Source organism: Eschrichtius robustus, chromosome 18, assembly GCF_028021215.1.
Source record: "Eschrichtius robustus isolate mEscRob2 chromosome 18, mEscRob2.pri, whole genome shotgun sequence".
NCBI lineage: Eukaryota > Metazoa > Chordata > Mammalia > Artiodactyla > Eschrichtiidae > Eschrichtius > Eschrichtius robustus.
In genome coordinates, this window is record NC_090841.1 from 7,920,827 (window position 1) to 7,941,976 (window position 21,150).

The 21,150-nt window shown below is 39.2% G+C and overlaps 1 long non-coding RNA gene and 1 pseudogene across 1 annotated transcript in view; one reads left to right on the plus strand and one right to left on the minus strand.

Moving 5' to 3' along the window:
- Window positions 1-21,150, minus strand: part of LOC137752201 (uncharacterized) — a 103,933-nt gene that overhangs the window by 79,010 nt on the left and 3,773 nt on the right. The gene's annotated exons all lie outside the window — the stretch shown is intronic.
- Window positions 19,230-20,080, plus strand: LOC137751971 (pre-B-cell leukemia transcription factor 3 pseudogene; annotated as a pseudogene).

A 21,150-nucleotide genomic window follows, 5' to 3' on the forward strand; every position in this document is an offset into this window, starting at 1 on the left:
CTTCTAAGCTCCAGAGCTGTGAGAAGATAAATTTCTGTTGTTAGGCCACTCAGTCTATGCTATTGTGTTATGGCGGCCCGAGCAGACTTCTCTCCATCTGCTACCATTACCCCAGGGCCGGTCATCATAATCTCTTCCCTATAGTCTGGCCACTCGCTCATCTACCCAGCACCATATCACTTTGGGTTAGAGTCAGATCACTGGGATTGAGTCCTTGCTCTGCCCCTGACTGTGTAAACTTGAGCAAGTTACTTAATCTGTGTCAGTGATTTCCCTGTAAAATGAGACTATTAACAACAGGGTTGCTTCAACAAGGTGATACATGTAAAATGCTTACAACAGTGCTTGGCATATGACATGCATTCAATGAAAGTTAGCTGTTATTATCCTCCACATTATCAAAATAAGCCACCTCAACCACAAAGTTGCCCATGTCAGTCCACAGGCTCCCCACCAGTGACAGGATAAAGTCTAGGCTCCTTAGCATGACTGATGGGCTCCATACAAACCTGCAAGTTCCACTACAAGAACTCGTGTGAACCTTTCACTCCTACTCTGGGCTCATTCGTATCATTCCTCATCCACACTGTGCTCCAGCAGTACTAAACTCCAGGTAGCTCCCCGCAGGTTCTTTCTCAGGACTGCTTTCCTCTGCCCCCTGCCTGTAATGCCCCTTCTCTCATCTTTGCTCTTTTCATACTTTATGCAAGTCTTTGTCATAACACTTGACCATTATAATACAGAACTGATCTATTTGTTGTCTTTGTTTCCCATTAGACGGAAAACTCAAGATCAGAGACCAGTTCTTATTCTTTTTTTGTATCACAGTATTTAATAACCTGACATACAGTTAACATTCAATAAATGTCTGACAAACTGAACTGTGGAATTCGGACCATGTTTTCCATACTTAGCACTGCTATCTTAGTTCAACCTTTTATTTCTCATTTGAAGCAATGCAAAGAATTTCCTGTCTCTAATATCTCTTTTATCCTTACCACCCCTTAAAGAGCCGACATAACTGTCTTCCTAAAACACAAATATCTTACCTTACAAATCAAAACCTCTGGGCTTCTCACTACATAAGAATAAAATCTAATCTCTTTAACAAGGAACACAGGTCTTTCAGTCTACCTCTCTGCCTTATTTATCTTTAGCTCCTGAACTCTTGCTACACTGAACTTCTTACTGCTGCTGGAATAAGTTCCACCCTTTCATACTTCCTGCCTGTGCATACAGGTCCCTTTGCCAAGAATGCCCTTCTCTCTTAGACCTGGAAAATTCGCATTCATTCTATATAACCTAATTTTCATAAGTCACCTCCTGTACTAAGCCTTTCTTGGATTTCTGCTGGGAGAATTAGTTGCTTGCTCTTCTCTGTTCCCATAGTACATTTTTTATTCTGATATTATAATACTTACTAAACGTTATTATAACTTTGTCTGTCTTACCCATTTGAGTTCAAGGGCAAGGACTGAATCATACTCATCTTTGTATATCTTGGGACCTAGAACTGCATCTGACGTACAGTAAGCACTCAATATGTACAAACACTTAAAAATAAATTAATGAACAGAATGGCTAGAAAAAATGAGATGAACCTCTCAAATGGCTTACTGAATATCATACTGTCATACTGAGAATACATACCGAGTAAAATCACATTAGATCACTATTTTTCAAACTGTAGTTCATGATCCATTATGAAAAGAATTCAAATAATTGAAAACCTCAGAGGGCATCACATACAGTAGGGGTGGGTACTAGTTCACACAATTTTGTTTCAGTTGCACGTATGTATGTGTGTTTGTGTACTAGTTGAAATGTAAAAAGCTTTTGCCACTGTGGAGTGTGGTTTTAAAAATCAGCTTGGAAAACACTGCGTGTGATCATTTCTTAGTTTAGTATAACTTATTATTTTTTTAATGACCTCAACTATAATATAATGCCCGTGACAGAGTTTGGGGAACATTCAGTGAGCTGTGAAAATATGTTAGGCAGACTGGGTTCATAGCATAGCTCACAGTGATAACTTATAAAACTTTCCCTAAACAAATCTACTGTATCTATTTAATTCAATTACGACCTTTTACATATTTCAATGTTATATATGGCAGTATAAGAAGAGATATTTCAGTAATCTTGTAAAAATCCTTAGATATCACAGGATATTTGGAATCACCTTGGGTTCATGTTTGGACATTAGTTTTGGCTTGTTTTATTTATCAATTCATCCATTGATTCAAGTTAACTGAATCCGTAAGAGAGTAATTTACAAACAATATCAATTTATTGATTTATAACAGGAGATACTAATTCAGCCACAAAGATTTATTAAGTATCTTCTCCATGCCAGGGAGTGAGCTATATATGCAAGAAAGCAGATGCCAATTGTTTATATTAGGCACCTTTTCCTAGTAGAACGATACTCTCAGGAGACATTGCTTAGCACTACACCTTGCACCTAACAGACATTAACAACTATTAGCTGAATAAAATTAGAGGCTAGAATGACATCCAGAGGCAAGAAAGAGGGTAAAGCTGGAGAGACGATAATAGGTTTTTATCTATTTCCCATTTTTTCCATTACCACTGGTCATCATAATTGAGACACCCTTTCCCTAGAAGCCACTGGCTACATAAAGACGTTCTTCCTCTTCAGCATTTCTACTGTAGATGATGCAGACTTATAGCCGTGCGTCTACCTGCCTTTTACAAAAAAAAAATTTTTTTAAACAAACGCGAGAGGATCAAATCCAAAAACTGAATCTTACAATTTAGATTACTTAGAGGAGTGGATATATGGTGGCTCCTTCTAATCATATTCCATAAACAGCACAGCCCAGCTTTGATGAGAGCTGAACAGTGTAACAAGTTTGTCCTTCAAAGGCCTAGAGAAGGGTTTAGCAAACAATGGCTCATGGGCCAAATCTTGCCTGCTATTTTTGTAAAGTTTTATTAGAACACAGCCATTCCCACTCATTTTTGTATTGCCAATGACTATTGTCACACTACAAGAGCAGAGTTGGGTAGTTATGGCCCACAAAGACTAAAATATTTATAACCTAACCCTGTATTAGTCAGCTTGGGCCGCTATAACAAAATACTACCATAAACTGGATGGCTTATAAACAACAGAAAATTTACTTCTCACAGTTCTGGAGGCTGGAAGTCTAAGATCAGGGTGCCAGCCCAGTTGGGCTCTGGTGAGAGCCCTCTTCCCTGCTGCAGACTGCTGACTTCTTGCTGTATCCTCACACGGTGGAGAGCAGAGAGGGAGCAAGCTCTCTTTGACCCTTACAAGGACACTAATCCCATTCATGAGAGCTCGACCCTCATAACCTCATCTAATCCTAATTACTTTCCAAAGGCCCTACCTCCTAATTACATCATGTGCGGGTAGGGTTTCAACATATGGATTTGGGGGATACAAACATTCAGTCCATAACAGATCCTTTACAGTTTGCTGATGCTTAGAGAGTACAAGTACTCTATGTCGCTGATTAAGAGCATAACTACACGTATTAGAAACCAGACAAGCAGGTGATAAGGTTAATAATCTATAATGGAAATTGAGGTTCCTAATCAGGACTTCTGCTTTGATATAAGGCCACCTTAACTCAACGAGGAGGGAGACACCTGTAGGCAAAGTCAGAATTTTCTGCAGGAAGAAGTTCTGAGTTCATTTCAACATGTGAACAAGCGCTCAGTTATGTATTTAACCTGTTAACCATGTTTCTATAGGTGGTTCTCCCTGGCAAAGACTGCTTTTTTCAATAAGCCCCAGGACCTTCTGGGAAGGTAGGGGAGATGGAAGAAAAAGTGTCTCAGGACTTTCTGATGGGAGCGTTTTATGATTTTCAACAGAATTACCATATCATGCCAGAACAAATTGGAATCAAAGCTGGAGCCAACAGCAAGAAGGTAGAGTAAAACAAGACATGAGTAAGAGAAGTAGGGTAGTTTAGAATTATGGAGTTTGATGCGGTATGTTTCAAAAAAATTGTTTGAAAAATACATTATTTTTTAAGTAGAAAGAAAATTAATTTTATGGTACCATTTAGGTGGTGAAAAAAACACACAAACCAAAATGGGAAGAAGTGATGAAGAATTACTATCCAAGAAGGAAGGGAAATAATTGCTTAAATCAATCTGTATATCTGTTATCTAACATGGCACCATATCAGGATAGGTACTTACAAATGTTTCTGCTGAATATGATGATTCTCTTTTCCTTACACCCCATGTCCAATCCACCCTGAATCTACCCATTCCCCACCATCTCCACTGTTAAAACATAGTCTGAACTGTCGCAACGTCTCACTTGGACTGCAGATGCCTCATGTTCCTCACAGCATTCAGATTGATCTTCCTAAGCACAAATCTAATCATGTTCCTTCCCTGATTAAAACCTTTCAATGGATTCCTATTAAGGAAAAAACCCAAATCCAAGTTCCTTACCCTCCTAGTCAATAAAACTAATAATCCCAACTAACTCTCTGAACATTTCCTACCATTCTATTCCTAGATGACTCCAGATTCCAGTCACACTAGCCTTACCTTCCCGCTGCTAGCCAAATATAATCTTGCCTCAAGATGTTGACACTTGCTCTTTTCTCTGACTATAACCTCCTGCACCCATTATTCAGTCTTTTTTAAAAAAATATTTATTATTCATTTATTTTGGCTGCGCCGGGTCTTAGTTGCAGCATGCGGGATCTTTTTTTAGTTGCAGCACGCACACTTCTTAGTTGCGGCATTCGAACTCTTAGTTGCAGCATGCATACGGGATCTAGTTCCCTGACCAGGGATTGAACCCGGGCCCCCTGCATTGGGAGCACAGAGTCCTACCCACTGGACCACCAGGGACATCCCCCTTTATTCAGTCTTAATTCAAGGTTACCTCAAAGAGGCTTTTCTTGACCACCCAGCAAAAGTAGTTATTGCAGTCACACTCTAGTACATTTTCCTCACAGTACTTGCTAACACTATGCTAAGTACTAAGTAGCACTATACTAGGTACTTAGCACTTACTACTATACTAAGTAATATGTGCTTGTTGTCTTCCCCCCACCTCCTAAAATGTAAGCATTCCTTGAGGGCAGACACCATTTCACTCCTGTATCACTGGTACCTAGGACAGTGCCTGGAACATAGCAGTGCTTAATAAAATTTTGTTTACTGACTAGCTACAAAACATTCTACTTAGATCATCTCATTTTCTCAGCAAAACACATATGCTTTGAAATGTAATTAATCAAATGTTGTTATTTTGCAGGTATTTTCCAATTATTTAAATAAAATATTTACTATTTTGGTCAACCAGAGGCATTACATTGGAAAGTGTTTCAGCAACTGGATAGCCTCAAAAATGCTTACATTAATACCAAGTTTGCAATGATGGAAACATCTGATATGTGCACTGTCCAGTAAGGTAACTACTTGTCACATGTGGCTACTGAGTACTTTATATGTGGCCACTGCAGCAAGAACTAGATTTTTAATTTCATTTTAGTGACTTTAAAGTTAAATATAAATGGCTACATGCAAGTACTGGCTATCAGACCACACAGTGCAACTCTAACTGTGAAAGATGTGAGCAAGGAAATGACAGACTGTTAAGTGTTGTTAGAAGATGCAATGCAAGGTGGACTGAGGCAGAAGCCATATTACAAAGAAACCCATTTTAAGGTTGAATAATATAAAATTTCCAATATTCAACCAGTTTTGATTTTAAAAAGGCAATTTTATATACTATATTGTGCTATGAAATTTATAAGATTTTGTATTCTGCTAAGCTCTGTGCAAAGCAACAGGGATTTTAAAATTTAAGACAACCTAGTCAGTTCTAAATCATTATTAACAGTATAAATAAGAAATAACCTCTACGTAATCTACATTCCATTTATCATCAGATTCAGAGCTTACCTTATGTTTCACAATACTGTCCTACTGTAGGCAGCCGAACAACTAAGGTCGTTTGAAAGATCAATATTTATACACTAAAGTTAACTGCATTTAAGCTGCACAGGTGAAAAGCATCTGTGTTCTTTTCCTCTCAATTTTAAGAGAAGACAAATTGTCAAAATCAGCTTATTCGAATGTCATATCAGAGAATTATTTTGATTAAAATACATACTTATCAATAAAATATTTCTCTTTGGTCAGTATTTACCAACATAGGAGCAAGGACATATATACAGTGACTTGAAAAAAGAAATCTTTCCCAATCTTATATTAGATTTTCGGATCTTCTTGAATTCCTTTCTGTTCTCTAGGTGCCTTTTAAAATCTCATTTCTGACAATATAAAATCATAGTTCCTTTGCTTTAGCCTGGTATTTGGTTACTGTATTAACAAAATATAATCTAGAATTTAGAATAGATATTACATTTTCTTTATTTTTATACTGAGAATTACATGAAAACATCAATCATTCATGTAATATAATTTTAGTTAAAGATAAAGAACATCTTCTACAATAGTACAACCATATCCATTCCCCTATGTTATATTTGGGAAAAAAAGAAATGATCTTTAGTGGTACTCTTATTAGAAATTATCCCAGTTTCCGGGCTTCCCTGGTGGCGCAGTGGCTGAGAATCTGCCTGCCAATGCAGGGGACACGGGTTCGAGCCCTGGTCTGGGAGGACCCCACATGCCGCGGAGCAACTAGGCCCGTGAGCCACAATTGCTGAGCCTGCGTGTCTGGAGCCTGTGCTCCGCAACAAGAGAGGCCGCGACAGTGAGAGGCCCGCGCACAGCGATGAAGAGTGGCCCCCGCTCGCCGCAACTGGACATGGAAGCAACCTAAATGTCCATCGACAGATGAATGGATAAAGAAGATGTGGCACATATATACAATGGAATATTACTCAGCCATAAAAAGAAATGAAATGGAGGTATTTGTAATGAGGTGGATGGAGTTAGAGTCTGTCATACAGAGTGAAGTAAGTCAGAAAGAGAAAAACAAATACAGTATGCTAACACATATATACGGAATCTAAGGAAAAAAAAAAAAAAAGGCCATGAAGAACCTAGTGGCAAGACGGGAATAAAGACACAGACCTACTAGAGAATGGACTTGAGGATATGGGGAGGGGGTGGGGTGAGATGTGACAGGGTAAGAGAGTGTCATGGACATATATACACTACCAAATGTAAAATAGATAACTAGTGGGAAGCAGCCGCATAGCACAGGGAGATCAGCTCGGTGCTTTTTGACCACCTAGAGGGGTGGGATGGGGAGGGTGGGAGGGAGGGAGATGCAAGAGGGAAGAGAAATGGGAACATATTGTATATGTATAACTGATTCACTTTGTTATAAAGCAGAAGCTAACACACCATTGTAAGGCAATTATACTTCAATAAAGATGTTTAAAAAAAAAAAAAAAAAAAAAAAAAAAAAAAAAAAAGAGTGGCCCCCGCTCGCCGCAACTGGAGAAAGCCCTCGCACAGAAACGAAGACCCAACACAGCCATAAATAAATAAATTAAACAAAAAAGAAAAAAAAAAGAGAAATTATCCCAGCTTCAGCATATTAGCATTTTATTTCCAAGCTTAAATTACAGTATTTTAGGCAGCCATGTATAATGACATTTCCCTACACCAAAATCACAAAGTTGAGTGGCTGAGAATACACTAGTCTTCAGATGAAATGAACTGCCTAGGACACTGCCACATGGAAAGAGTCAGGAACAAAGCCATAACTATGACCACAGCATCAGAAGATTCAAAGTTGTTTTATCTTCAGCTTTTAAGAACATTTTTCACCTTAAAATAAAAGTTTTAAGCCTTTACCTGTGATACTGTTGGGAATGATGCATACAAAAATAGATATACAATTAAAACTTTAGTGCTATTATTTTTTAAAAAAATGAACTCCTAGGCATTTTATATAGTACAAAACAACTGCAACAATTCAAGATTTTAAGCATTAAAAGAAATAAACTCTTATCCCCCAGTCTCTTAAAGGGATTACCTGCACTAAATTATTGAACTTGATCTAGTCATTTTTAATACACCACAATAGGTAAAAATGCCAAACAACAGCAAGATAAGTTTTTCTAGCAGGTGGACGCGACTCTTACAGAACAACAGGAATTTCCTTTTGGGCAGAAAAGAGCATTTAGGCTTTCCCACTCCAGTGTGGTTACAACTATTCCCAGGCAGAGGCTCCTTCTGACCTCTGTGGCATGTCGGCCTCTGTGACTGTCTTTTAATAGACATCAGGGCACACGAAGTCTGTTATATTCTTCTTTGTATTCCCAGGATCCACTCCAGTGTCTGGCAGATAATAAGAATTTAATAATGTTTGTTAAATAAATTTAGCAATAGTTGGAAGAAAATCCTTTGTTTCCACAGAAAGATACCACTGGCTTTCTGGGGAGGCAAGTTCATGATGAAGCTAGATGAAACCACCTAAGGTCACCCCAATGCCAAGACACTGATTGACTTTTAAAAATCCAGTTGTTGAGTCAATCAATACTGTTTACAGGAACATGAAAGATAGAAAGCTCTCTTATTCTAAACATTTTCTAAGATTCTACAACATGTTTTGGTTTTCCATTTCAGCTTCTAATAATTCCTTTGAACTAAGTTTGACCTAAATGTTGCTTTAAATTGATCCTTTGAATGGAATACTGTTTTCTCACTTTAGAAAATTTAAAAGGATACTGAATCTAATTCACAAGGAAACACCAGACACACCCAAAATGAGGAGCATTCTTCTAAAAAAGGGGAGGAAGAACAGAATGTTCTTCCAGAATGTCAATGCCATAAAAGACAAAGTCTATGGAAATGTTACAGGTTTAAAGAGACTAAAGGTACACAACTAAATGCATAACCCCATACCCAATCCTGTACTGGGAAGGGGCAAAATGGCATAAAGGACATTACTGAATCAATTGACAAAAGTGGAATACCAACAGTAAAGTATCAATGTTAAACTTACTGAAGTTTGTTAACTGTACTTCTCAGTAATTACACACTTAAGAATTTAGGAATATAGGGCTATGATGTAGGTAAGCTACCCTTGAATGATTTAGAAAAGATACAGTGTGTGTAGATACATGCATGTATGTATCTACAAACACATGCTCTGAGAGAGAGGGAGCACACAGGAGTATAAATGATAAAGCAAATGAGACAAAAAATCTTAATAGACAAATCTAGGTAAAAGGTATATAGGTATTCTTCTTGTTGTTTTTTTCAACTTACCAACTTATAAGTTCTGAAATTACTTTCAAATGAATAAAAACAGGTAATCAAAAAAGGACATTCTTTTTTCTCAGTAAATTCTTTAAGGGTGGCCAACTCCAACTGTTCTTCCTGGTTCTGCTGTGAGTCTTTTCCCCAAATTGTTTAGACACTTGTTAAAATGTTAATTCTCATATAAATAATTGTTTTTGTTTTATTTACATTGTTCAAACACTCTAACTCCTTCTGCATTTACTTTCAAATAAAATAGCAGAGGTAATTTACAACCTTTCCAAACAGAAGCAATAGCTGCAACCCAGTTGTTCTAGGCTTTATATAAGTTAATCATATACAATTAAAAATATTTTCAGTGCACTGTAATAACCTCTGCAAGGCCTACAAAAGTGAGCTTAAGACCCAAACTCTGCCCTTCAGTAGATAAAAATCTAGCGGGAGATAAAGATATAAACTATGATCTGAAAAAAGGGGCAGAATCAACAAAGGTGGTATTTCTATTGTTGCATAACATATTTCCCCCAAACTTGGTAGCCTAAAACTATAAACATTTATTATTTCACAAAGTCTCTGTGGCCAAGAATCCAGGAGGGCTTAGCTGGCTCAGCTGCAGACAGGAGGTGGGCTGGGCCTCCAGTCCTTCTAGGGCGTGACTAGGGCTGCAAGATCAGCTGCCCAGGTGGCTCACTCACATGCCAGGCAAGTGCGTGCCGGCTGTCGGGAGGAGGCCTGAGTTCCGCATCACGTGGGCTTCTCCACAGGGCTGCTCTAGTGCACGCATGACATGGCAGCTGGCCTCCCTGACAGTGAGTGATTCAAGAGAGCACGATGGAAGCCACAACGTCTTTTATGACCTAGCCTCAGAAGTCACACGCTGTCATTTCCACAATATCCTACTGGTTACACAGGTCAATCCTACTTAGTACAGGAGGGGACTTCACAAGGGCATGAATAACAAGGGGCAGGAATCACCAGGGGCCATCTTGGAAGCTGACTACCACAAAAGATAGAAAATACCAAGGGAGTACCAAGAAGGTGCAAATAACTCCATTCCTTGGGCTGCCAGTGATAAAAAAAAATATTAGGTTATCTCTGGGGTATAACCTTTTAAATTTAGTTCTTCACTCAGAAAGTAAGCCAGTAATTGTAACAGAGAATACAACAGCCTGGCAACGTTCCTCCCTCTTTTAACCACGCATACACTAGAATGTATCCAAAGAGAGCTTCACAGTTTTTTATAATCAGATACTGGGGCCGCACGACTTACACTCGTATGTACTACTTCAGGTGGGCACATAAGTCTCAGTCCGTACAGAGGTGTGCCGTACACTCCTTCATATGAAGTTAAGTGTAGAATTGCCCCTAACCAGTAAGTACCTCAAACGCAAGAGAGTCTTATCACATTCACAGAATTACAGAATCCTTGAATTACAAGGGATTTTAGAAAACCTCATCCCTTCTTTTAAAGAAGCAGGAATGAAAACTTTAGGCAACACAGATCCAGACCAATGCACATCCCCACAATATTCCAACAACCACTACCTAGTGTATACTCAACACGTATGCTTAAATTCTCTCTAGCAACAACAGACCTTCAGCAAATTCTTTCTCAGCTAAATGTACTAAGACGGTTTCAACCCAAAATAATGCATGATGTGCTTGTTTTTCTAATGGAAATGAGGGATTAATTCTGATCCACTTATAATTTGTTTTTCTGTGATTAGTAGAAGGCACATAAAAGATGACTGGAATAATGCAGCCAGCATAAACAAGTACTGTACTTGATATGAACCTCATTACTCTATAATCAATTGTGTATTATGGCATAAAGCATGTAGGTGAACAACTACTGGACCAGTCAGAGGACCTTCATTTTTATATCAGTTCCGCTCCTAGATAGCTGTAGGGCGTGAATGACTTCTTTATACTTTCTTGGCCTCTGTGTTATTTGTAAAACAAAGGCTTGGGTTGAATTGTGTCCTCCAAAAACGATTCACAGTACCTGTGAATACAACCTTATTTGGAAATTGAATCTCAGCAGTTGATAAATTAAGATGAAGTCGTTTAGGGTGTGACTGTGTCCATATGAAAGGGGGAAATTTGGACACAGAGACAGAAATGCACACAGGGAAAATGCCCTGTGAACATGAAAACAGAATTTGGGGTGATAACGTCTATAAGCCAAGGAACACCAAAGTCTGCGGGTGAACAACCAAAAGCCAGGAAAAAGCATGGAACAGATTCTTCCTGACAGTCCTCACAGTGACCCAACCATGTGACACCTTGATCTTGGACTTCTAGCCACCAGAACTGTGACACAATCAATTTCTGTTGTTTAAGCCATCTGGTTTTTGGTACTTTGTTACAGCACCCCTAGCAAACTAATACAGAAGAGACGATCTCTTAACATTCCAGAAGGTCTAAAATTGAGTAATTCTATGAAACACTACAAATGTTCAGGAAGATTTCTCATATTCAACTGTTTACAGTATACCACCAGTCTTTCAACAGAAAACAGAAAAGATCCTCTGTAACTATATGCAAGGGATGGCAAACTTCTACAGAGTCAGATAGTAAATATTTTAGGCTTTGTAGGACATATAAGATCTCTGTCACATATTCTTATTTTTTAAAAACTCTTTAAAAATGTAAAAATCACTTAGTTCAAGGGACATACAAAAACAGGCCTCAGTCCACATTTGACCCATGGGGAAAGTCTGCTCACCCACGATGTGTAGGGCTAACAAGCCTCTTTTTCCTTGGGTTCCTTTTCCTCATAGTTCCAAGCCCAGGGAAACTATTTCACATTCTTTTCACAACTAGATGGAAGATATTTTACACCGGACAAGGCATGCTTCCAAAGTTCTTAGAGCTAGCTGTCCCTTCTTGACTATTGTAACTATTACACTGTAATAGTCCAGAGCTAGCAGCTTTCCCCATTTCTCCTTCAGTTACTCTCCATTAAGAAGGAGGCATGCACATGCAAATTACTTGTGACTGTCAACTACACACTCTCAGAAGCACTAGTACCCCCATGCTATTTCCAGGGACATTCCCCAAGAATACCCCAAGGATATGCTGCTTTCACATCTCACAAAATGATTAACATCTAGAGGTTTAAACAGTTAAGGTACTTTTCATAATCACCAGGTACTGTGGATCTGATAGCAGGGCTAAGTATATAGAAAACAAGACAAAGGCCAGAGACTTAAAGTTTCAAGGTGATGCCACAGGCTATTACTGTTGCTTTTCCTTCTCTTTTTCTAAACTGGGCCACTGCTGTTTTCTCGCTAAAGGAGCTGGTTTCTGTAAAGTGAATAACGTAGTACCTAGCATAAAGTAGGTGCTCCATAAATGTTAAGGCCCTCTCTCCTTCTTTAACTGGGCTACTCATGTGTTTTACAAAGTGAAGATAGAAAAACAAGATGGATGATTTTCCTGTTGCTTAGGAAAAATAACTAAAGCTTGTTTAGAGAATATACCTGAAAATGCAAGGTGAAAGAAGCCAGCTTTCTGGTATGCATGAGTGTTGGAATGGCTCAGGGTGATGTAGGGTCAGGCGAAAAGGATTGAGAAGTGGAAGGAAAAGGGGCTACTATGGCCACAGTGGTAAAATAAAGGAAGATACTTCTAACCTGATTTATTTCAAATACCACATCATATAACTTAATTGATTACTTATTAAGAAAAGATTCCTATAACCCATTCCTGATTTGTTCTCCTATAACAAAAATTTTCGGTTTTGAAAAAACAACAAATATTAAACAGCATCTATAAGGGTGGAAAATGGGCCCTGTATTAGCTTGCTTGGGCTGCCATAACAGAATACCAAAGACTGAGTGGTTTACACATCAGTGACTTATTTCCTCACAGCTGGAAGCTGGAAGTCCAAGACTAAGGTGTTACCAGGTTGGTTTCTTCTGAGGCTTTTCTCCTTGGTTTACAGATGGTTGTTTTCTCACTGGGTCCTCATGTGGTCTTCCCTCTGTACATGGTACATCTATGTCCTGATCTCCTCCTCTTATAAGAACACCAGTCATAATGGGTTAGGACCCACCCTAAAGATTTCATTTTAACTTAATCACGCCTTTAAAGAACTTATCTCCACATACAGTCATATTCTCAGGTACTGGAGGTTAAAGCTTCAACATATGAATTTTGGCGGGGGGGGGGGGCACAATTCAGCCCATAACAGGCCCAAACTTTAATTTGTCAGCACTGTAGTTTTCATTTATAGTACAATGACTGCATCTCTATTTATCTACATGTCACATAAGCAAATGAAGTAATATAGTATGATGACCTCAATTTATTAAAAAGCATCTCTTTTTCCTATAGAAACCCAAATCTATAAATTGCACACAAAGCATGGTGATTTACTTGATAATGTGCCAGGACTGGCCCACGGTAGTAGGTGGACCACAAGGAGCACTAAAGTTCCCTTTCCTAATCACTGCTTCCTCACTGGCTTGCCATAAAACCTAAAATTCTTCTATTCTATTCCTTCACTGGCATTTTGTTTCCTCTGAAAATGTAATATATTAAGTGATCACTAGCCACTAACACCTTAGGGTAGAACAACTAAGATTGCAGTCTTAAAATAACTAATTCCATCATAATGGAATTTTCTTGATTATTGCTCTGCTATTGGAATGTTAAAGACAGTCTTCTTTTTTTTTTTTTAACACATTGTTTACTTTTGTTTATTTATTTATTTATTTTTGGCTGTGTTGGGTCTTCGTTTCTGTGCGAGGGCTCTCTCTAGTTGCGGCAAGCGGGGGCCACTCTTCATCTCAGTGCGCAGGCCTCTCACTATCGCGGCCTCTCTTGTTGCGGAGCACAGGCTCCAGACGCGCAGGCTCAGTAATTGTGGCTCACGGGCCTAGTTGCTCCGTGGCATGTGGGGTCTTCCCAGACCAGGGCTCGAACCCGTGTACCCTGCATTGGCAGGCAGACTCTCAACCACTGCGCCACCAGGGAAGCCCCAAGACAGCCTTTTTTAATAATAATTCTAGTATAGGTCATTCAAGTTTTTTTTAAGATAAAGACAAATATCATGTATAAAAACATTTCCTCAACTAATAAAGAAACCTGAGAAGAGTAAGAGGAAGGTGATGAATTAACATTTTTTTTTAAAGGGAATGCACATTTATTTATTTATTTATTTATTTATTTATGGCTGTGTTGGGTCTTCGTTTCTGTGCGAGGGCTTTCTCTAGTTGCGGCAAGTGGGGGCCACTCTTCATCGCGGTGCGCAGGCCGCTCACTATCACGGCCTCTCTTGTTGCGGAGCACAGGCTCCAGACGCGCAGGCTCAGTAATTGTGGCTCACGGGCCCAGTTGCTCCGCGGCATGTGGGATCTTCCCAGACCAGGGCTCGAACCCGTGCCCCCTGCATTGGCAGGCAGATTCTCAACCACTGCGCCACCAGGGAAGCCCATGAATTAACATTTTTGAGTACCTGCTCTGCATCATGTACTCTGCTATGTACTTTAGAAAGCAAATAATTCAATCTTAAAAATAATTCTGTATAGTAGTATTAACCCCATTTACAGATGAGGAAACGGGCTCAGATAAATTAATATCACAGAGTTTGCTGATAGGTAAGGAGAGATTAAAACCCATGTCTGGTTCTGTGGCTTGCCTGTTGGGTACCTGTGGTCAAACTACTAGTACTGAGCTCCAGTTTCCTCATTTTAAGAAATGAAGGTAATAATGGTACCCTACTTTTTATAGCACTATTATGAAGTTTAAATGAGTAATGTGCATACATAATAGTGTGGTGGAAGGCAGCAGAAGTGATGTGCAGCTTCTGAGACTAGGCCTAAAAACCTTGTTGCCTTTTGCTCTTGCCCTCTTGGAACACTCCTGCTGCCTTGTTAAAAAGTCCAAGGGAGACTATGAACTCACAGCAGCTGCATGAGTGGACCCAGGTGAGACCAACAGAACTTGACAGTCACCTACAGAATTAGCAGAAATTATAAATCATTTTTAAAGCCACAGAGTACAGCAGATGCTAGGGATACCGCTAAGCATCCTACAATGCACAGGACAGCCCACTCCCCGCCAAAAGAATTATGGTCCCAAATGTCAAGAGTGCTGAGGTTGAGAAACTCTGTTATAATGTGTCATACAATGGTGGCAAGGATTAAGACAGTAATGGGGAGAGGTGGAGAAGTGCTTAGATTCTGGATGTATTTTTAAATATTTTAAAAGTAGAGCTGACTGTATTTGCTGAGGGGTTAAATGTATAGTACAAGGGAAAAGGATTCTTATCAAAGATGATACCAAGGTTTCTCATCTGAGCAATTAGAAGAATGAAGTGCTTCATACTGAGATGAGCAAGGATGTGGGAGTAGCAGGTAGGGAACAAGTGCTTTGTTTTTATTTGGGAGTGAGAAGTAACTGATGGAATTCAAGCATTCGGTTTTGGACACACTAAATTTGAAATATCTATCTACTTGGCACCAAGTGAATAAATACATCAGGTAGGCAAATGGATATGAGTCTGAAGTTCAGGGGCAAGGTTGGGGCTAGAGAAAACTTGGGACTCTTAGCATCTGTATAGTATTTAAAGCTACAGAACAGGTTAATATTATTTAGAGAGCAAATGCAAACTGAGAAGAGCTCTGAGCTCTGAGGCATTCCAATGGTTAAAGAGGAGGAGCCAGTAAAAGATACTAAGAAGATGAAGAAGACAACTTGAGGTAGGAGGAGAGAAGAGAATGATCAACTGTGTCAAATGCTGCTCAGATGTCAAAAGGAAAATGAGCACTAAGAAATGACCACCAAATCTGGCAACATGGATGCCAACACTGATGTGGAAATGAACAGTTTTGGGGACATAGGAATGAAAATCTGACTCACCTGGACTCAAAAGAGTTAATAGTAGAGGAAGGTAGAAATAGTAGCTATAAACAGTGATCCACTCTCTCAAGGCCTTTGTAAAGCTGAGTAAAGAAACAATAATATCTGGAGGGGATATTTTTTCTTCCAACGTCTTGTTTTACATATGCACACATACAGAAAAGCTTACAGTATGACAACTCCCCTTATATCCACCCCAGAGATTCAAATTCTAACACTATCATATTAGTTTTTCCTGTAGATACATATACACATATACACACACACACATTTCTGAATATTGAAGATAACTTCACCTCTACATATACTTCAGATATACCTTCTTTAAAAAAGGCCTTTCTCCTGCATAACCGTGATAACCATTAACACACCCAGGAAAATAAAAAATATATTCCCAAATATAGTCTATGGCTAGGCATACTCAAATTCTCCCAATGTGTTTTACAGCAGTTTTGTTTTTCTTTTTTTCACACCAGGATTTAATCCAAGTCCATGCATTGCATTTGGTTATCAGGTTTCTTTGGTCTCTCTCAATGACTTTTTAAAAAGACCTGTTTTATAAAATGGATTGGATTGGTTCTTTGTTATGACATTTAACTTGTTCTTCTATCCTGTAAAGGAAGTTTTTGAGGGTAGTAAATACATTTATTATTCCTGGCACAATATCTTAAAATTAACATTTCCCAATTTTCTGATATCTCTCTGCAAAGCCCTTCAGTTTCAGAAAATTCTCAATTTACCCCAAGATTTTTTTAAAAATTTAACTGCCACCTATTAGTTCTGAAGACTCAACTGAGCAACTTTCAGGGCTCATACACTCTGTATTCAGAAAAAATATACTACCATCTTTCATTTACTATAAGAATTCAAGGGAGATCTCATCTTAAAGCTAATCAGTACCCAAACCATACAACATTTTATTGATTAACCACAACAAGTTACATTTAGAAAGTAAAATGAATTATCTGGAATTTCTTTCCTGATTAGCAAAATAGTGCCTCCTAATACTTGAGGGTGAAAGCTGCTGTCAAATATGCCTACATGACTGGAAATTATAACAGCCAGATGAGTTCACTGGGCTGGTGCTGGTATGTTCTGTATGCCCTTCTGTCTATGTAGTAAACAGCTTAAATACAGATGAAAAATTTGATTATACTCATATTTGGGCTTCTATAACTGGTCATTCATATATAAATTCTTTAAACAGCTTAATGAACATTCTTTAAGCAACTTAAAATGCAAATCGACCCAACAATTTTTACAGCTAGAATTCCAAGGAACATTTAGGCGTTGTCAATTTATCTTAAAACATTTTCTGCCATAATCTTCAAATTACTGTCTTTTCCACAGTGTTGGAAAACATTAAAAATAGAATGTTTTATACAAATGAATTTTATACTCTTTAATTCAATGAACATTTCAAGTTCCCTCTAACTTGCATTGCTATTTTTTTATCTTACAAAACCTGAAATTATTTAGCATGTTATATGAGATCTAAATTAGGACGAAATAAGTGAGTTCATCTCATATGATGAAATAAATGAGTAAAATAAAATGGTTAATGATTTTTGGTTAATGATTTTTAATGCCTTTGCACTGGAATCTGAATCAAACCACTGGTGCTTGCTTAGAGTGACGGCGACTCCTTTGGGCCCATGGACCACCTCAGGGAGGTAAACGCCCTTCACCAGCTGTCCAGTCCACCTCACCCTGATTACGACTGCAAAAAACCCTCCCTTGAATAAATCAGAAGCTGGGAATCAGACTTTAAGAAGCACCTTCCCTAAGATCAGAATTATTAATTCATATAAAAATCAAAACTGTAGCTATTATTACCTTATAATAAGTCAGCCTGTAGGTCACTTGAACTTTCACAGACTATCTGGAAGACCATAATCATACTATGTAAACTTTAGATTTAGACGCAGAGCTAGACGAGAGGGAGGGACCAACCAGCAGCGGAAAATCATCCTCTCAATTTATTCTCCAGCTAGGAAATTATACAGTAATATATACAAAAACACAGTTATTTCACAGAACTACCTTAATACTTTAACAATTTTAATGGGATATCAAACATTACTGAATTACTTGCTCTCATATGAAGCAACGTGACGTAACAAAATCAAACCAACGTTATATATTTGTGGTAGCCGCCTACAAGATGGGCTCCAGTGGGCCCTGCCTCCCGGTACTTACAGCCTGGGTACATCCCTCCCACATTATATCAGGGTGGATCTGTACAACAGAGCGATGGTGTGTCACTTCTAAGGCTATATTATAAAAGACATTGGGGCTTCTGCCTCTCTCTCAGACACTTGCTCTGGGGGAAAGCCAGCTGTCATGCTGTGAGGACACTCAAGCAGCCTTCAGATGAATGCAACCACAGGAGACCCTGAATTGGAACCACTCAGCTAACCGCTCCCAGTTTCCTGACCATCAAAAACTATGTGAAATAATAAATGTTTGTCTTTTAAGCTGTTTTGGGGAAATTTCTTACAAAGCAAAGGATAATATAATAATATATACTAATTTGACTGGTTGAAGTTATAACTCTGTAACTACTCATTTAGGTATTAAAAATCACAGCATGCTGATGCAATGTAAGGTAGTGAAAAAACCCACTAACAAATACCTACTGAGTACCACTGAGGGCAAAAAGCTCTCTCATACTCCACATGCAACTTCCTTAGGGTAACAGTCACAGCTGACCTCTAACCTCTCATTAACTCCTCCCTAGGTAGGAGGGAGTAACTGGTCTGATGACAAGTTTGAGAGAAGGAATTCTGAGGCTCAGCTACTTCTCCTCTCCTTTCCATTTCGCATTTGTCTGACCGAAGAGAGCCATTTGTTCTGGTCTGCTCTGTCACACAGTAAACGTAGTGGGACAAGCTTTACTCCTGCAGACACTGAAACCTGAGGTTTAAGTCTGCGTGATTCTGGAGCGCAACACTAGGAAGCTCACTGTTGCTGCAAACCTCAGCCGCATTTTCCAAACAACTTTTTCGGTAATTAAACTTACATTTGGGCGGACTCTAGGGGGGCTCACGCCAAGGAGTACTTCCCACAACTTCTGCTGCCCGTGTCCTTGTCCCCACGGTGAGCCTCAGCCGCCCCTGCCTCTGCAGGAGACCCTCCAACACTAGCAGGTCTCGGCATCAGAGGAGCCCAGGAGGAGGACCCTCCCGATCCCCAGCTAATGCGACTGGACAACATGCTTCTGGCAGAAGGGGTTTCAGGTCCTGAGAAAGGCATGTAATGAACTCACTACACACGTGATGAACCTTCTCCGAGAGCAGAGTAGAACACGTCCCATTTCCCCAAAAGACACGGAAAGAATGGTAGGCATCATCCATCGAAAATTCAGTTCCATTCAGATGCAGCTCAAACAAAGCACTTGTGGAGCAGTTATGATTTTAACATCAAGGTTCCTTGATGCCAGACGAAAAAAGCGTAACTTCAGTAAACAGGCCACAGAAATCTTGAATGAATACTTTTACTCACACCTCAGCAACCCCTACCGCAGTGAAGAAGCCAAAGAGGAGCTGGCCAAGAAATGCAGCATCACAGTGTCACAGGTATCCAACTGGTTTGGCAACAAACGAATCAGGTACAAGAAGAATATCGGCAAGTTTCAGGAAGAAGCCAATCTCTACGCTGCAAAGACAGCCGTGACAGCTGCACACGCAGTGGCCGCAGCCGTGCAGAACCACCAGACCAACTCACCCACCACGCCAAATTCTGGTGGATACCCTCCGTCATGTTATCAATCAGATGGGAGGCTACAGTGATGTCCTTGGAGGAAACTCACTGTACAGTCCACATAACGTAAACGCTAATGGAGGCTGGCAGGACGCAACAACTCCATCTTCTGTGACTTCTCCTACAGAAGGCCCAGGAAGTGTGCACTCTGATACTTCTAACTAATCTCTGGCAACACTCTTCCCTGAGCTGACATGCCTTGATAAGTGTACTCAGAGCAACAGGAGGAAAAGGAAAGCGTTTTTGTAGCCCACCATCTACAGCTTTACTGTAAAACCTTGTCTTATTAGAGAACTTGGTAAATCTGTTTTTTAAGGAATCATAATCATTTGTATTTATACTTAAAAACACACACTGTTAAAAAAAAGCACTTTATCCAATTAGGCCAAGATTTAACATTGTTGACAGTCCTATAGTTATTTTATTATAATTTATTACCAATATTTTACACTAACGGTTTCTCACTTGCCAATTACTTGGCCTTAAGGGTAAAAAGTACAATACATGCTAAACCTCAGTCGCTAAAGCAGATACAAAGACTCACCTCACCTAAATTGAACTTCTTGCATATTTCCATTGCAGACTTTGATTGTCCTTCTTTCGTATCACTAATGGAGCTGGAATACAGGAGCTGTTTGGCTACCTGTTAATGATGGTTGTGTTTAAGAATCTTCCTCGTCACACTTGGGTTTCGATCTCTTATGTTATAATTAGATCAGAGACCGGTAGCATCTTTTCGCTCTCTGAAAGCACCAGTGCCCAGAGTCTGCTCGGTAATTAAATTATGGATCCATATTGTTTTGAGAGCTGAAGATACTTGCTGCTGATAGAGGTGACCACGAGATCCGTCTGGGGTTTCATGGCGTGCACTGGGTGCTGCACAGACTTGTCAAGGTTTGCTACGTCCTCTGGGCATTCACAAAGGCCCTGCTCTCTGGAGTGTTGCACATAGTGTATCAAAAGAGTATTTATACATCTCACCAACCAAAACACAGCTTTATTACCTCATGCGAACTCATACAAACCAACAGAACTTCAACATGTTCTGTAGCTTAGAGTGCTCACTTACTACCTCTGAACAATACTCACGCTGTAGTTTGTCTCTTTCTTATCTTTTTGCATCTTGTAATTAACTCTTTGCTTCCCTTCATAAAATGTAATGTACATTGTAATCTTTTAAAAGAAAAATCAGGGTTGCATTTGCAACTTTAAAAAAACTGAGAGTGGAAACATTGGGTCTTAACACAGGATCAGTAAAACTGTTGTAAATAAAAATAAATAAATAAATAAATAAAATAAACTTACATT